Source organism: Acyrthosiphon pisum, chromosome A1, assembly GCF_005508785.2.
Source record: "Acyrthosiphon pisum isolate AL4f chromosome A1, pea_aphid_22Mar2018_4r6ur, whole genome shotgun sequence".
Taxonomy (NCBI): Eukaryota; Metazoa; Arthropoda; class Insecta; order Hemiptera; family Aphididae; genus Acyrthosiphon; species Acyrthosiphon pisum.
Window position 1 is genome coordinate 71,330,466 of NC_042494.1, and position 18,761 is coordinate 71,349,226.

General features: G+C 34.1%; 1 protein-coding gene across 2 annotated transcripts in view; it reads right to left on the bottom strand.

Moving 5' to 3' along the window:
- LOC100162489 (mucin-17) overlaps positions 1 to 18,761 on the bottom strand; it is a 70,662-nt gene that overhangs the window by 33,999 nt on the left and 17,902 nt on the right. For both annotated transcript variants that reach the window (XM_001952387.5, XM_008191792.3), the window contains exon 2: positions 10,306 to 10,340. The gene's annotated coding sequence lies outside the window, so the exon portion shown is untranslated. The remainder of the gene's footprint in view (positions 1 to 10,305; positions 10,341 to 18,761) is intronic.

Here is an 18,761-nt window from a genome sequence, read left to right on the forward strand (position 1 = left end):
TACACTTCGTGAAACCATTCGGTTAGTTTAAAACAAACTTACTTTTACAAACAGTATTACATAGGTTCTCCCGTTTATTAATTTAAATCTACAAAACTATGTGGTACAAATAAAATACTAAAAATAAGATATTTAGGGCCACCCATAGTATCGTGTACTGCACTCTAGCTCTTCTAGGGTGGGTATTTTGATCTTTTTTTAGTGAACGGATTCTTTCAGTTTATTATTTTTGTTTATAATATTAAATATTATTAAATATTATTTTAAATATTAAATTGAATACAATTTTAATTCAATGTGCAAATATTACTAATCGTCCACCAAAGTCTAACACCCTGTCACCTACAATAAATTATCATATACAGTACAATTATATATTTATAAGTCTTAAGTCTTAATATACTGAGTATATAATATAAAGGTTCAGACGCGATATTAGAAGTATGAAATCGAAACAAAAAAAACGTAACACAAAAACAAAAACAAAAACAACGCATATGGCGCTAATATTTTTATTTTACACATCATTGTTTATTGACGAGCACAATGTAATTAATAGGATGTATATATTATACATTTATACATATTTAACATCTCCAAATCGTTACTCCTATATTTTATAGATATATAAAATATATAAGTATACGTATACGATATATTATATGCGTATTTTTTTGACGATCGTCGTCTCTGTGAAATGGTTTATCGTCGCCGAAATGAGAACCCATCATCGAATCTCTTACTCCAGAGATGCTACATAAGATTCGAAAAAAAATGGGAGTAATTCATATATTATTATATATTTTTAATTTTTAATTTACACTACACGCAGGTACAACAAAAGTACCTAGTTATAATAATAGTAACAACTATAATAATAATGATGATGATAACTCTTCACCGCGTGCGTAAATCTCGTGAATAAACCGGTCGTTTTTAAAAATCTTTTTTTACCTTTCCGTCTCCTAGCTCTATACATATTAGTATATTACTATTATTATATACTCGCAGGACACTGTGCAAAAATACCCGAGTGCCGCGACCAGTTTCCCAGAAGAACTGGTTATCCCAGTCGGCCGAGCGATCGCCTCTCCACGCGTGCCTATACGCATGTGTACATCTGAAGTGCGTTGCTGTATACCTATGTAATAATATAATGTATAATATTATATAATATAAAATGAACCTAAATGAAAAAAAAACCCATATATAGATGCGAATGATCACCGCGCGAGAAATGCGCCGATCGCGACGGACGGATAGAGCAATAATAATAGTACGATCGCATCGCTATTATTCGCTGGCATACTACAAAATATTATACATTTTATACGTTGCAGCTATGCGACGTATCAACCACGATTTTGATGAGCGTTAAAGTCTCTGACGGTGTTGCTGCAGCCCGAATAATATTGTGTGTGTTATTCTGTATTCATTTTACTCTGGTCTCTTCCATATTATAATATTATGGTAAACATTCGACGACGGTACGAAACACTCTTGTGTCTGTAGTCTTATCAAATATTCCGTTCCAGTGGCTTGCATCAAAAAATTGGTGTTGCTCAAATAATTTTAGTTGACCTACCCCACATAATATTATTATACCTACCGATAAAATCTACTATTTTCTTTCTATCAATACCCACCCTGCACCCTGAGCAACATCTTGACCCTATGTTACACGACACTGTCCCGTTCAGAATTACCAATAATTGTACAGTACAAGTCACCGTTACGCGTATTGAAGGTTGTCGAGGGAATATAATATGGAAGATGAAACGAATAAAAAAGAAAAAGAGATAAAAAGTTTGGTAGCGACAAGTCATAATGATATAATACTTAATAATATTATGTAAGCCATAGATAGTTTAATATTATAGGTACTGAATGGTTGTACGATTTTGTTTTATTTATAAATAAAACCGTATAATTTATCGTAATATATACTATGACGTTAAGGTATATATTATATAGAGTTTTTCGTTTAAAACTATAATACACGAGGAAAAACGGTACTTTCATGTTTATTATTACAATTTTTTTATATTCGGTTTATAATTGATGTTCCGACATAATATTATATATTAATATATTATGCTTGAGTGTATACATTTTATACTTATATTAAGTATACATACAATATATATACATATATATAGGAGCGCATTTTGTGGAGTCATGCGTTCATAAAAAAACATACATTACAACTGATTTACGTACAATACAAAACATGAATGCTTACAACGGTAATTGATGTGTTTATGCGCTGCAAAGTTCCTCGTTTAAATAATAAATAATATAATTACCGGTTGGATTTACGCTCAACGATATACATACGTGTGTATATATATATTATATATACATAAATTGCGGTGAAATTAAATACACGGTGAGAAAATGTACCGTTGCTGCGGTTGATGGTTATATAACAATAATAATCATTTGTCGATATTATAATAATATACGATCAGAAAATATTGTTGACAAAGTGGTTATGCAAGTTTATAGGGTAAAGGAAATCTGTGGTCATTGATAAATATTATTATCATGCGTGGCTTGACCATTTTTTTTTTTTTAATCAAATGACGTATTTATTTTAACTCTGTGTTTTCAGTTTTGTAAGATTTAAATTTAAAAAAAAAATTAAAACATATTATATAATATTATATATAGGTTAGCCACCGAGATCAACAGAAATCGTGTATTATAAACAATAATTTGTACCGAGGAATATAGCCATATAGGTATTATATTATTATCTTTATTCTTTTCATATTTTTACAATATTAAAATAAATATTCTAAAATACACTATGACATCGAATATTAAAAGAACAAAAAAAGAAATTATCGTTTAAAATTATCAATCTAACATATCACTCACTAGTCACTAAGGACGAAAATCACACGAGTAAATATTTTACAATATTATATTATTATAACAATAGATAATTATTTTCTCAATCGAACCGAAAAAATCGAACTACACGTTTGTCGCTGTATACCTAAGTGCGACCAAAGAAATATTATTGAAATCGTGCGCGTGGATGACGTTATCCTATCCACGACTATAAAATAACTACGACTTACGAGAGACACACGCTGCTGCAGATGTGACACACTATTAAACGGGATATTATACCAACAACAATTTTCAGATGAAAGAAACAATTAAAATCATGAATAATTGTTTACCTTTACATTGACCGACCGATTCATATTATATATCAAATATACACATTAACGGCGACGACGACCGCGACCGCTATTATTGTACCTAATAAATTGTATAGGACGCTCAAATCACGACTGTTGTGTAGATGATAATATGAGTGTATATATATGAGCGTCGGATGACACAGAGATGTGCAAATATAATAAACTTAATTTCCGTCCGCCGAGACGAAACAAAATTGATTGATTTTTGACGAGTTTGCGATGAACAGGAGGATCAGCTGCAGGACTATACAGAACTCAAAATTTGAGAATAAAATATAATCTCTGGATACAAATTATATCATAGTATGCAGGGTGTAATTAAAGTCAGCATTAGTCAGTTCTGTCCGTTATAGGTACCCTGTTTAATATGATGCTATTATAATTTTACAATTAATGATGTTTCAAATTACTTTTTTAGCATAAAATAATTATTGGTCTTACAATTTTTATATATTCTGACAAACGAAATGAACTTTCCACAGCAAATTGTAACACCATTCCTTTATAAAAGAATAAAATATTATATAGGAATTGCGTTACAATCTGTAGGGGGTAGGCCGGCCGTCGGTGGATGGGATGGAATGGCGGTTGTAGGGAATGGATCCATCGAAGCAACACTGCCGAAGAATAATATTATAATATCGAAACGTCTTTTTCTCGTCCCGTCCAGACGATTGACGTAGCGGTGCTGGCTGGATGAGAGTATAGAGGGTCGTCGACGTATACACATTGCATTATGTGTGATGTATACGTATGCGCTTTATAGGTATATACTATATAATGTGTAATGTATATTATATGAAATACGCGATGAATGGACGACGATCGCGCGCGCCGTCTGAATGTTAAAATCGTTCCTATATATCGCGACGTTCGATGGCGTATTTAATAAGATATATAATATAACAAATAAAATATCGTACCGATTTTTCTGTTTAGGTATGCTCTCCTCCTGCAGAGCGTATACCTATATGCATAATATATTACGATTTCACACGTATGCACTGCACGTATCGGGCACCGCGTGCTTTTTCCCGTCCGTGAGAATATATATCGGAGAATCAGATACAGGTGTCCGATAAAACGCAACGCGGACGATAAGGCACAACAATCATGTCGGACGGGGTCCGCGGCGAGGGAACGCGTATAATATGAAGAAGAGGTTATTTTCTATAATAATACTATCATCGTTTCGAATTCGCAATCAGACTTATATTAAATTGTAAGCATCTGCAGTGCATATTATACCTGCTAATACGTAATTCCTTGTACGGGTTTTCCGTCGGAGATTATGATTAATACACCTATAAAAAAATAAATACGTATTTTAGCGGTGTCAGCGACGTCGGTGCAGAATATTGCAGTAGCACCGCGTGCGCAGCCAAAAAGGAAAACCGCGGGCTTTTACAGTCACTACATTATATCGTCACTGTATATTGTTATTATACAATTTCGAAAAAATTCCAAGCAACCGTGGTTAACGCGTTTTGTACGCGTGTTTTCCCGTGACTTGGAAAAAATAATGTAAACTGGTAATTGAAAATATATATAGTTCAAATCTGAACGATCGTACTCGCGTATTAGTCATAAAGAGAAGACGGGTATTAAATAGTAGGTACCTATAATATTTAATGATCCTATGCGGGAATGCGTGTGGGAATTCAATGAAAAATAAAATAGCTTGCAGAACTTACTAAATTAGCGACTAGCATTAAGAACGTTAAGTTATGAATAATTAACATATTTTTTTAAACAAACATACACAATCTGTTCAATGGTTGTACAATGAGCATATTATAGGTAATATTTCATGAATTATTATATTATATAAGGGTTTATGGAGTGATTAAAGTTAATATTTAACTTTAAAAGTTTGATGTTAATTGGAAAGAACTTAATAAATAAAAATAAGATAATTATTATTTTTAAATTATCACCTTATGGTTACATAATAATATGTAAATAGCCATGGTGATTGATGTCCTAATATCTGACAATCGATTTAAGAGTTAAAACGTACAATATACTCGTATACATTATAATATACTAATATAGGTACCATACGTCCTACGACCACAAATCAAATAATAATAATTAATAAATAATATTCGATAGTAATTATTATTTTTACGTTTTTATTTATTTAAAGGAATAACAACATTGCGCCACGCGCGTTAAAATATAGAAAAGTGGGTATAATTATTATTATTATATGTATATTGTGTAAGCTTATAAAAATAAATTTCTCGAACAGCTACTATCGATTTGCCTGGGCAATCACCGCGCCGTGGGATGGGTTGCTGTGCAGAGTACCTAAATATAAAAAAATATGTATAAACTAGGCCAAATTAATTAGTTCTGACGACCTCTAACAATAATAATATAATATAATATGCGTTTCATATATGTTTGGTGATTATTAAATTATTTATCACGTCAAGGAAATCCACCGGACATGACTTTATTGCAGCAGCAGCAGCAAACAATAACGAGTGGCGTAGTTATATTATAATATACAAAGATCCTAATAACGCATATACCTGATCACCTATATTCTTTCGACCACAATCCGCATAGTCCGACATTCAAGATCGTATAACCTACCTAGGTAACATATTATACGTCCTCTACAAAGACGGCTTATCTCGCTAGCTATCGCGTGCCAGTGGCCTTCTCGACTCACTAATTGTCTGCCACATACCGTATGAAAAGCGAGAAAAAATAAAAAAAAATTACTTGACGTTCGCGAACTCGTCTCATCACACTATCGAGCTCCGGTATGTACACAAAAAACGAGAGTTTCTAAATTCAAAAAATAATATGTCGCGTATTCCCGTATAAGGCGGTGGCGGCGGCTAATGGGTACGATGTCACGTGAAATCATAATCTGTGCCACTATACGGTCCCGTGCGTTGAAATATCTATATACAATACAAAAATCAATATTCGTCCTCTATACCGACAGGTCGGGCAAATCTGTGCAAACAATAACGAGTAGCGTAGTTGTAATGTACAAAAATCTTAAAATAACGCGTAAACCTGGTCACCCATATTTTCTAGACCACGAACCACATGGTCTGAAATTCAGAATCCTAACCAACCTATATAGGTGCAGTAGGTGCCCACGTCCTCTATTATAAAGGCGGCTTATCTGGATGGCTGTCGCGTAGCATGCAATGGCCTCCCCGAGTATAAATATTATGTACCTCGCCACTCATTGCAGACCGAATGTCGTAGTGGAACCGCGAGAAAATTTTTAAAAAAATTACTCGACGACCGCGAGGTGTTTCCACTATTTTCATATGGTGTTCGCGTACCCGTCTCATCGCACTATCGAGCTCCGGTATGTATACAAAAAACGAGAGTTTCTAAATTCAAAAAATAATATTAGTTTCTAAGTATTCCCGTATAAGGCGGCGACGGCTAATGGGCACGACGTCACGTGAAATCATAATTTGGCCACGACGATCCCGTGCGTTTTATTATCCATATACAATACAAAAATCAATATTCGTCCTCTATACCGACAGGTCGGGCAAATCTGTGACACGATTTTTCTGTCTTTCTCTCTCTCTTTTCGAAACTATGCGTTTTCATGTCCATCGTGCGTGTCAGTCGTTATTATTATTATTATTATTATTATTATTATTAATATTACATTAGATCATTGTATGTATTATTAATTAATATCATATCATTAGGTATAATATTATATGCTGTATAATTCGTCCTTATTATAATAATCGTCTAATACTGCTGTGGGCGACCAAAAAAATGCAATTGCAGCAGCAGCGGTGGATATATATTATATTATAATATGCGACGCGCGTGTATTGCAGTCGCGCATCAGAATTGCCAATAATTGTGCTGTTAACTATTATTAGGTAGGTTATCAAATTATTAACATATAGGAAGATCTGTATAAGTTAAACTGTTGCAGGCTACACGACATTACCCAAGTAGATTTTTATAAAGTATATAAATATATAATATAGGTGCTGCTAAAATAATTCAATTTTATAAAAAAAAAATTTTAAAAATAGATCAGTGAAATAAACCACTTGTGGGTACTTATATAATTACATTATTATTTTCGAATAGTTCTATACTTCTGTAACGTTTCTGCGGACGGAAAAACCTCACGAGTACGGGGGAATCCCGTGACCGTGCAGCGTCATGCGGTCCGGACTGCTTAAATCACCTACATTATACTATTATAAAATATATAGGCAGGTTTTATATATGATGGCGTGTTTATACCGTTATTGCGAATTTTTGTGCATACTATACGGTCACCCCGGGGCGACCACACCGCGACCACGGTCAACCGCGATCTGCCGCAGCAGACTCCCACACCGATGTCCTCGAGCGACCTGTACCATTTCCCGTCAGGCGACCGGGGCCGACCTCGTTCGCAATTGGGGTTTCTGAATTCGCAGAAGTCTGTTTTCCACGAATGTTCACATACCTTTTAGTAACAAGAATTCCCCAATATCAATTATAATACACGTACGTAAAATAATACCACATAAGCAAGTGCAATGCAACAGCTTAACGAAATTGCTGTTGAATAAGCATATTTTTTTTTTAAAAAAGTTACAATTAGCCTAATTTTATTATTTATATATATTTTTTTTTAATTAAACGGTAACTCGAAAATGTGTGTATTATTTGTAAGAGTTGATGGCCTATATACTGTATCACTCGAGAAAACCTATATTATGTCTGTCGTATATAAAAATATAATATAAATATTAAATACCTATGTACCGATATTAAACGGGAGAAACGAGAGTCGGCTATATGAATTTGTTTTCGTCTAAATATTATGTCTAAATATTACACAATGTCAAAACGAAAACACATAGTTCTCGACCTTATTAAAACGTTTTTGCTGACGGCGATATATGCGTAATTATTCCTGTGTGTTATGCAGTTGTGTACTCGTGTACTTAAGTGTGAGATACGCCTGGGGGAGCAAATTGCAATTTACACAGGACGACCGAATGTTATCAGGGAAAACGTATATAATATTTTCATAGGATATACGTTTATGGAAATCGCTCTCACTTTTTACATTTCAGTCAAAAAAGATGCTCCGACGGAATCTATCTATGTTATACCGTATATTATTATCCTGCAGTATGGACAGTTACTATACTTTATACTTTCCGAATCCTGACGAATCAATTAGGTAACATCACAAACGAGTACAATTTAATGTAAAATACATTTATATTTTTACCATTGTACACAGCTTATAAGTTATAACCTTGCCACAGCGACGATTCAATCGCATTACCGGTAGTCAGAAAAATGTTTGTACGCATATATATATATATGTTTTTGTATATATTTATAGAGGTAAATATAATAACATGATATTGTTTATGCGCGCGTGTATATTATGTTATTTTTGAAAGAATTACAATATATAGGTAGGTATATTCGAACACGCGCTCGGGCTCATTAATTCCATAATAATAATAATAATAATAATAATAATAAACGTCTCGAGTCGGTCATTTCTTATTGTTCGATTCGGAGCTCGCGAGTGTTATTTACGTATATACATATTATGCACACGAATATGGTATATAATATTGCAGCAGTATGCGCGTCAAAGATTTGCGAAAAAACCAAAAGGAAAATCACAATCGTACACGTCATCGTCGGACTCGTTCAAGTATACAATAATGTATAGTAATTTAATAATAATGTTATGTTATAAACGCGCAATACGCAGTATATTATAATATGTAACTATAATATAAGTACATAGTATATATTATTATAAATATCATCGGTGGCGGGGAGAAATTATAATATATAATTATAAATAATATGAAATATTATACATTTGCGACTTCCGATTGATTGGCAGTATTTACGGAGATACCGGTGGCTGGGAGGAAATGTGGATGTGTTATTACGCGCAAGAAGAGGAACAGGTTCGTATGATAAAAATAATTAGAATATGAATAACGTATAACAGTGGCGGATCCAGGGCTAATTTTAGGAGGGCATGGGGGGAAATGCCACCTTTGTCCTCCCAACGGATCCGCCACTGACGTATAATAACATTGCAGAAGACGAAATACGCTCGTGCGTGGATAGTTCATTAATACATCCCGATATAAAATATTATATATTCAGAGTTCAGACTGATGGAGTATTGACATGCACTTCGGTGGGGCGTTAGTAAGGCCAAACGTATAGAGGATGCGGAGACATCGACGACCACCCCCAGAGGGTGGAGAACGTTTTTCATGACCGTCGCGGACTAAACTGTGCGAACGTGCGGAAAGCTTGTCCTCTGCCGCAACGGGTTAATAATTTATAATATAATAAGTAACACGAGTAACGAATTTAAGCGTATTTGATATAATCGCCTATATATAATATAATATAATAATATATTGCCATTACGGTACTCTATTGTAATAATCGCGAACAAACGCTTTGTGCACATTGGCTGCTGCGGCGGCGGCGGCATACAATGTGTGCGAGTGTACTGCGGCAGAGTTGCGGGAGGAGAAGTAGAAGAAGAAGACTTCTAGCTCGCGAGTCAGGTTCAACAACCCGCCACCGCGCCGATAATTTCACAAGTTTAATGTGGCCCACACTCTCTCGTTGATAATACCTAATATTAATAATACCTATTATTATTATAATATGTTTATCGTATTAAAGACGCGTTGGGGGCTATTATTGTATATTATATTATGTACCGCCGCCGATCTCGATGGCCGGATACAGCATGTGGACCCGCGTGACAAAAAAATAATATTATATAGGCGTATAGGGAATACGGAAAAATCGATCTGTTCGGCCCAAATATAATGAGCTGGTATACCTACCGAGCCAGTCATTTGACATAGTTTTCGCGACATCAAACACTATAATATAATAACGTCATATTATACGTGTTACAGCGCATACGGGTGGTACACACAATACACCTTTAAATAGGTAGGTACACACCATAGGTAGAGAACTACGGTTCATTATTTTACCGCGTTAGATTTATATTATTTTAATATATTATATTGTTATCATATTATACATTAATAGGTACGTGACTTACCGAAACAGCTTTTGTATAAACGCACTTCCGGTATTCTGAAACAAATAAAAACGCACACCATTAAAACGATGATAATAATAATATAGAACAATTATTGATTTCATAAAACACAAAAAAATATATTTAAGACTTAAGCAAAAAACATTTAACGATATAATAACATATATTTTATTGCAACAGAATATATGTGGGACGATCGTTATCATAATAATATTATATTAGAAAAGATAATAGTATATGTGCCTACCTATATGCTTATATTATTATTTTCATAACGTCACGCGTATTAATCGGTAACGATAATTATTATTAATATAATATATCGAAACTACCTACTACTACATACGCAGTGGCGGATCCAGGGCTTAATTTTGGGAGGGGCATGGGGGGGCAAAAGTACAAAAAGTTGCAAAATTGGCTACAAAATTAGCTAAACACGGTGTAAAACAAAGGAAAACTACGGTGTTGGAGGGGGGGCAAATGTTCCTTTGCCCCCCCCCCTCCCCTGGATCCGCCACTGTACATACGTACATCGATAATTATTAATATGTTTATGTTTTATGATTTTGATTTTCTTTCTATTATGTACTTTCAACGCTCGTGCATGATATAATATTATAATGTAGACGATATCAAATTGTCGTTCCGGTTTGCAACGATTACACGGCAGCGTTGTTTCTACCATAATAGTAAATAGTAAAAATCATAATAATAATAATCATCATCATGGCGGTATACCGATTGTCTTATTATTGCAACTACTTCAACACGGTATTTAAGTACCTATTTAATAATAATAAAAATCGTCCGAGCCGGGATGCATCGTGTAATGTTATTAAATATTATAATCATTATTCATTACTACGCAGACGTTGCGCAACGGTGTTTGTGAGATTTATCGTGATATTTCTAGTGAAAACGTGGTATTTATATTGTCATCGCAACCGCTGTCCACTCTGAAAGTTAATCGACGAGACGCATTGACATATGACTACATTAATGACGATGAGTGTACCATATACCGTATACCTACGCGACGTTTCTTAATGAGATTATCATGACGTTTCGGATTTTGTCGACGTATATCCGCGAGCCCATGTAAAATTAATTCGCTTATTTTCAATCATCGTTGTCGCGCAATTTTTTCTACAAAAAATCTGACTGGATGCGCATGCGCAGTCATAAACGAGTATATTATTATAGATCAGGGGTGGTCTAACCTAACGTGCGGATGACTATAAAAGCCCAATAACAAACCAAAGCGTACGTACCTATATATTATAGGTAGTATGGTATAGTAGGTACATATTGTAGTATGATATATTGTAACCGCGTAAATGATACCTAAATTATAATTTATAAGTGTTGCTTATTATATTTTTTATTCTTGGACTACTGTCGATTTAATCCATACTAATATCAGCAATATCGTTAAATATATCATAGATATTATGGTAATTAGTAATTTCACATTCTACAATGTTATATTACGGCGATGTACGACTTGTGCGCATTAATATAATATAACGATAATAATATAATAATACGGCTCGTAAACGACAAGCGGGCGGCAGAATAATGATGATATATATCGTGATAAATAGTTCGTTATACTTATTAGTTATTACCACGACTTCGATAAAATAATAATACAATATATTATTATACTATATACAGGACTATAATAATATATCGGGCTAGACTGACTGGCTGTCGGCCAACGAGTTTATTTATTATAATATCGTATAGGTACCTGTAATACGCTATTATCACTATCATCGTTATTGTCGTATCGACGACTATTATTTTCGTATGACGTATGTACCTGTCGAATAATAATAATAATAATATAATCACCCGTTTTGCATACGTAACGAGTGAGGACAGTTTCCAACGACATTATTATAATATTATACTACGATATGTGCACCAAGGCTAAGCGACGCGATATATATTATATATGACGATTTTTATAAAAGTATAAAGTCATCTGTTTCTTCACCGTTATTATATTATTCTGTTGGGGTTTTGAACAAAATTGCATCCCTAATCCTGTTTAAACTTAAAGACTTGCATTGCTCGTTTTATCGTGAAAAAAGTAAAAAATTTAGATTTTTTAAATTTATATTCGCGAAAAAAAATTTAGAGGCATCTTGTACCTATATACATAAATATATAATAGCATACTATATGTAAACTCGTTTGGCCACACTAAGCGTCGTTGTATGTGCCAGCTATACACATAGTTGGCGGTCGTTTGGCGAAATGTTTATTATTTTTCGATAATTTAAGATTAAAACCGGAAGACCTTCGGGTGGACATTTTTATTTTTTATTTTCATCTTCAGTCCGCATTTTTTTTCAATTCCACTTCGATTCTTATTATTTTCGTGCGTCGCGAGTCGTAAAAACAAGAAGAAGAAGGAATCATGTTTCCACCGTGTTATTATTACCCATCGTCGAAATGGGATTATGGTGTTCGCGGAGGTTAAGGTCGCCGGGTACGGGGGGTCACACCCGATGATGGAAATCGCGGCGAGACAGCGTTTTACGATTTGCGTATACGCAATGTACCAATGTATACAAAAACCTTATAATAAGTTAATTTATATATTTTTTCATTTGTATTAATATTAACTCAAATACATTGTTATTACCTAATTGTATTTTAATAAAAATAAACATTAAACATTTTTACATTTACCTCTAATTTGTTTAATTTATTTATTAATTGTAATGGTATATATATATATATATCATATCAATTTTGTATTAGCCACTATAAAATATAGGTTGATTAACTACAACATATAGTAGTTTCTACTATAAGGTCGTTAAAGATTAAAAGTTTCTAACTAAACCGTATAGTAGAAGCTACTATAAAATGTAGGTTGATTAACTAAAATGTATAGTATTGAGTACTAGAAATTCATTAAATATTTAGTATACCTAACTAAATCATATAGCAGAAGCTACTATAAATGTTAGGATCATCAGCTAAACAGTATAGTAGGAACTACTATAAAATGTAGGTTGATTAACTAAAATGTATAGTATTCAGTACTATAAATTCATTAAATATTTAGTATACCTAACTAAATCATATAGCTGAAGCTACTATAAATGTTAGGAACATCAGCTAAAAGGTTTAGTAGTTCTTACTAAAAAGGTATTGCAATGTTTTAGTTGTCACTACTATATTATAGTTATCATTGCTATAATACGATAACTATAATAATATAGTATTATCAACTAATATTATAGCTGTCCTATATATAACTATAAAATATAGTTGGAATAATTATAATAATAGTAACATCAACTACATAATTTTTTCCGTGTACTTACAGCATAAGCGCCCTTCAAAACGTCGTCACTATATACATTAGGTATAACACAAAAATATTATATTACACGAATCGCAGACACTATATTATTATCTCGCGAGAACAGAGTCCATCGTCCTGCCGTTTACGCGTGTCCGGGAAGTACCAACAGACAATTATTATTGTTGCTAAAACGATGATAATAATAATGATACAATCGGATTTGTTCATGTACCTAGGTAGTTTACTTTTTCAAATCAAAATTTACAATTTATAATATAATATTATAATATTGTACTACCTACCTACTTATATTATAATATAGTGCCGCGGTATGACCTCTATAGTATATATTATATTTATATTATATACCGAATAATGAACTCGCCCGACTACAATAATAATTTAGATTGTGGGCACGAAATTCATTTGTGTCGCTGCTGAGTGCTGTTTAGCGGGCGATCATATACCGGAGTGTTTATCCCGCGATATAATAGTTATTCGTCATCGTAATATATTATCATAATATATACCATATTATACAATATACATAACATAATGAAATAATATTGTTTTTACACGCGTATACCTATCTCGGTTGCGTGCTGGCCGCCTCGAGTCGTGCTCATTATAATCGTAAAAAAAATAATAATAATAATTTAATGTATCCATATCTCTTAATTTGTTTGTACCTATTTGTGCTTATATTATGTTATGTTATAATATCAAAGATTTTTGCACGTGGCGACACCCGTATTACGCGCGTGTACCGCCGAGTAAATTGCCAAACAGGCAACAGCGTTTATTATTTTCGTTTCCTAGAAACGTTTAAAATAATATAATATATATAGTTAAATTGCCTACGCCGAACCGAAAAAATTATAATAAAAAATATATGAAATAAGTACTTTTAGAAATATTATATTTTATAATGACGACCACTACGACGATATGCTCTAAACCGTTTCAATAACTATACGTAGGTATACGTTTAAATATGTTTTGTACCTGCGCGCACACATATTATTATATCAGCTTATGTATTTATAATAATTACACTACACGAGTTCGCAGCTACCGTATTACGCTATATCCTTATCGAGTCCTATTAAACGATATAATATGAGTGTATCGACAACCGAAATATTATCATTAAAAACCGTTCGTTTTATATTAATTTCTAAGTGCAAGTTTATAGAGAGTTACCTACGTCACGTTAAGTGTTTCGACAACAGTTTAGCAGTTAAACTATATTATCATACTATATTATTCGATAATTCTACATCATACTACAGCGGTTTCTGCCGATCTATATACACGCTTGTGTAGGTATAACGATAAATAATCTGAGTGTTAGTTTGATTAAGCCGGTTAATACGGTGCGGCAAAATCATTTGAAATTCTGTTACACACATTTTACGTTGCTCCTCAAATCCGACCAAAACAATATGTTTACTTCTCTACAAATATACCGACCGACCAAATATACTTCGACGAGTTGGCGATCTCTTTGACAGGAAAGAAATTAATGCAGTCGTTTTCCATGCCTTTGAAAAGGCGTTTGATAAAGTATGTGCCACAAAAGCAAATTATACTTTGAAAACTAATAAAAGTCCACATAGTCAAATTACCGGAGTCCGTCCTAAACGATCGCAATTTTACAGTCAAGGTAACTATAACGCTAAATCATCACAAACATCTCGGCAGGAGTTTTCCAAGGATCCTGTAGTCTACATCGCCCCTACTATTTTTAATCCATATTGACAAAACAATATACCTTCTACAACTTTCATCGGAATAAAACTTCAATCAGCCTCATATTCTACAGTATCTCGGTAGAACTGAAACGAAACCACAAACATATCCGGACAACGCCTTTTACTCCAATGAACAGGTTGACCCAAAACTTTTGCAAATATGTATAGCAACACGTTATTCCTCATATACCAAGTGATGAAAAAATGCAGTGTTTGTGATGCAGGAATTTCGTATTTACATCCACTCGTTTTAGGCCAACACTTTTGGAAAGCTCGTCGACACTGCACGTCAGTACGTCAACCCGCGCACCCCGTAAGAGGTGTATTTCACGTAAATGGGTACAATATACTTACACCGTGCGATCCATCGCGTCAATTGGCTCGGGTCGTGGTACGCACATATTATTATTGTTAACGCGCAGGAATTTTTGGCCGCCTTTCAGACAAATGTCACCGTGTCCGGTTCTAGTCTCCGCAGCTGATATTATGTATATAAAATTATAATAAAATAGTACATGACGTATGTATGCGAATTTTACAATTATTCTCCGCCCGCGGTCAGTCCTCTGCTAATAGATAAATCGTCGTCGTCTCTCGCAGTCGGGGTTTTTGAATTGTTTCTAGTCTGTCCAGCTGGATAACTCGCGATTTCGGATCAACGGGAAAAAAAATTTCACCACTGTCTATGCACTATACACCCACGGCATACAGCTGTGATTGTGTGGTGTTCAATACCTACATATATATATATATATATATATATATATATACGTCTTATCCGCTCGTCATCATAAATATATTTACATGCCATACGCACGCGATTTAGCAAACGGTATATACCTCATTTATGTAGGTATACTATACCTAGGTGGCTAAGTATATAGTGTTGATGCGGAGACGCATTAAGGTCACGTGGCGGCGAACCATTGTTTACGATGTGTTTCACAATAAGAAGAGGCGCACTGCTTATCTCATCAACTACTACAGCGCGCGATTACCATTTATGTCAAAAAAATCAAATCATACACTATACCTACTAAGTATCAATTACATAATTATATTATATCATATAAAATAATGTGTATGTATATATGTAGTGATAGAAACAAATTTGTTTGTGTTTTTTGAATTCGTTACAACTTAAAAATTAAAAAAGGTATATTTATATATCGCAGGTTAACCGTTGCGTATACGAGTATACTGTACTTACTACTTAATACGATTTTATTAGTACCTATCGTTTAGAAGTAAAATTAAGACTACCCACGATAATGTGTCGCATATAGACATATCGTAGTATGGTACCTATATATTAAATTATGATCACGAGGAGCTTATATTATATCGATGGCGCTAATGTATGTTATGATTCGTTTTTAATTGGAAAATAATTCAAATTTAAAAAAAAAACTTATTCAACCACTGAGAATTTGAACAATAATATTGTACGCGCGTCATACTGCGGTTGCGGTATAACTAAATATAATAATATAATAACATTTGTTTGCGTCGTCAGATGCCGCGGAGATGACCCGATCTGACAAGTTTGTGCGAATAGACTATTGTTTCAATGACTTCAATAGGACACTGCAGCAGCCACGTCATATCATTTCGTTGTTTTCGAATAATATAAATTATAATATAGGTTGTATATCCGATAAAATTCCCGGATTCTCTCGTCTGCTGCTGCGGGTGTCCCGACGGGACGGCGGCCGATGGTTATATTATTATTATTATCATCGTAATGAGGCGTATATTGTATTGTTTTCAACAAATGTGGTGATAGAGGTAGTTCGTCAAAGTCTCCAGCCAAATCACCGATATTGTATTATATAGGTAGGTATAATATAGGTACCTAATACCTATATAAATAATTGTACACACGCAGCCGGTAGGTCGCGGGCGACACGACCGCGCGGAGAAAATAGAAATCGAGTGAATATGACGAAACAATAATTGTCATTCTTCACCTACGATAGACGGATGTGTCGTCGTAGGATATCTATAATACAACGTACGATATATATATAATGATAATATTATGAGAAACCCGCGATACGACACGACTTCGGGAGCGCGCACGCCAGACCGCACCGCGCCGTTCGGATTCCTAGGACGATTTACGAATTCACGTCTCGAACCTCCTTGACCCATTGAGCGCGACCGTTCGTCTCGGCGACCGGGTCATCGTAATCGTAGTCGTTTCACTACCGCGATCACACGCGTACCCATTCACATCTGCACTACGCACGCGTCACCCATCGGACGATATACGGTGGAAGCCCAAAACGCGATGTGGGTAGGTAATAATAATCATATCACGATCCGGTTATTGACCGGACATTTTGATAAAAATAAATTAAATCGCGTGCCTACACTCGTAAATAGGTAGGTACGTCATACGCTACGCGTGCAATTCGCGATAATATTTACTCGATATAGGTACCTACGATAATATTATGTTGACGATATTATTATTATCATAATCGGTGGCGATATAATATTATTTTATTTCCGGCCGAATCCGACCGATTCCGCCAAAGGCCGGTGGCCAATTTAAGATTTTCTGGTGCCACAGCATAATATACGATAATAACGATGGTAATTATTATACTCGTATTATGGTTTAATAACGCGTGCGGCCTGCATCGCGGGGACGAAAAAAACTCCTCGTACGATTTTCGCAGCCGCCGTCTTCGCGGAGGCCTTCGACCTCACACCGCAATCGTCTGTCATCCATATTTATTTATAATATTATATATCATATTAATATTATTATTATTATTATTATTATTATTATTATTGTGTGCAGTTTAACGATTAGTTACGATCAATTTTACACGAAAAAAATTACGTATACAGACTTTTGGGCGGTGAACAAAAAACGAATTGATGTGCACGCAAACGCGATTCGTACGAATAATATTCTATAAAAACCGGGAGACCTGTTGTGGGATTGTGCAAACTAACGATCTTCGATGTCAAAAGCAGCCGCCTTAATGTCCAAAAGGTTTTTTTCCCGGTGAAAATTGGTTTCCATATTTGGTTTTATTTTTTTATATATTGCACGTATCATAGTCGTATACTTACTATACATGACACAGAGGTGTATGACTTCATGAGATTTATCGATACGATATTTTAGAATATAAAATATTTTGTAACAAAGACTTAATGAAATCGACAAATCGTTCGACTATTTTAGAGCATTACGTGCAGTTACAAGACGGCCGAAGTACCTATATATTATTATTATAAAAATCGACTACCTATACAAATAATTCTGAAATCGATCGATATAGTGAAATATTAAATATTATCATCTTAAACATATATATTGTATAAAATATATTAAATAAATAATATAATAATAA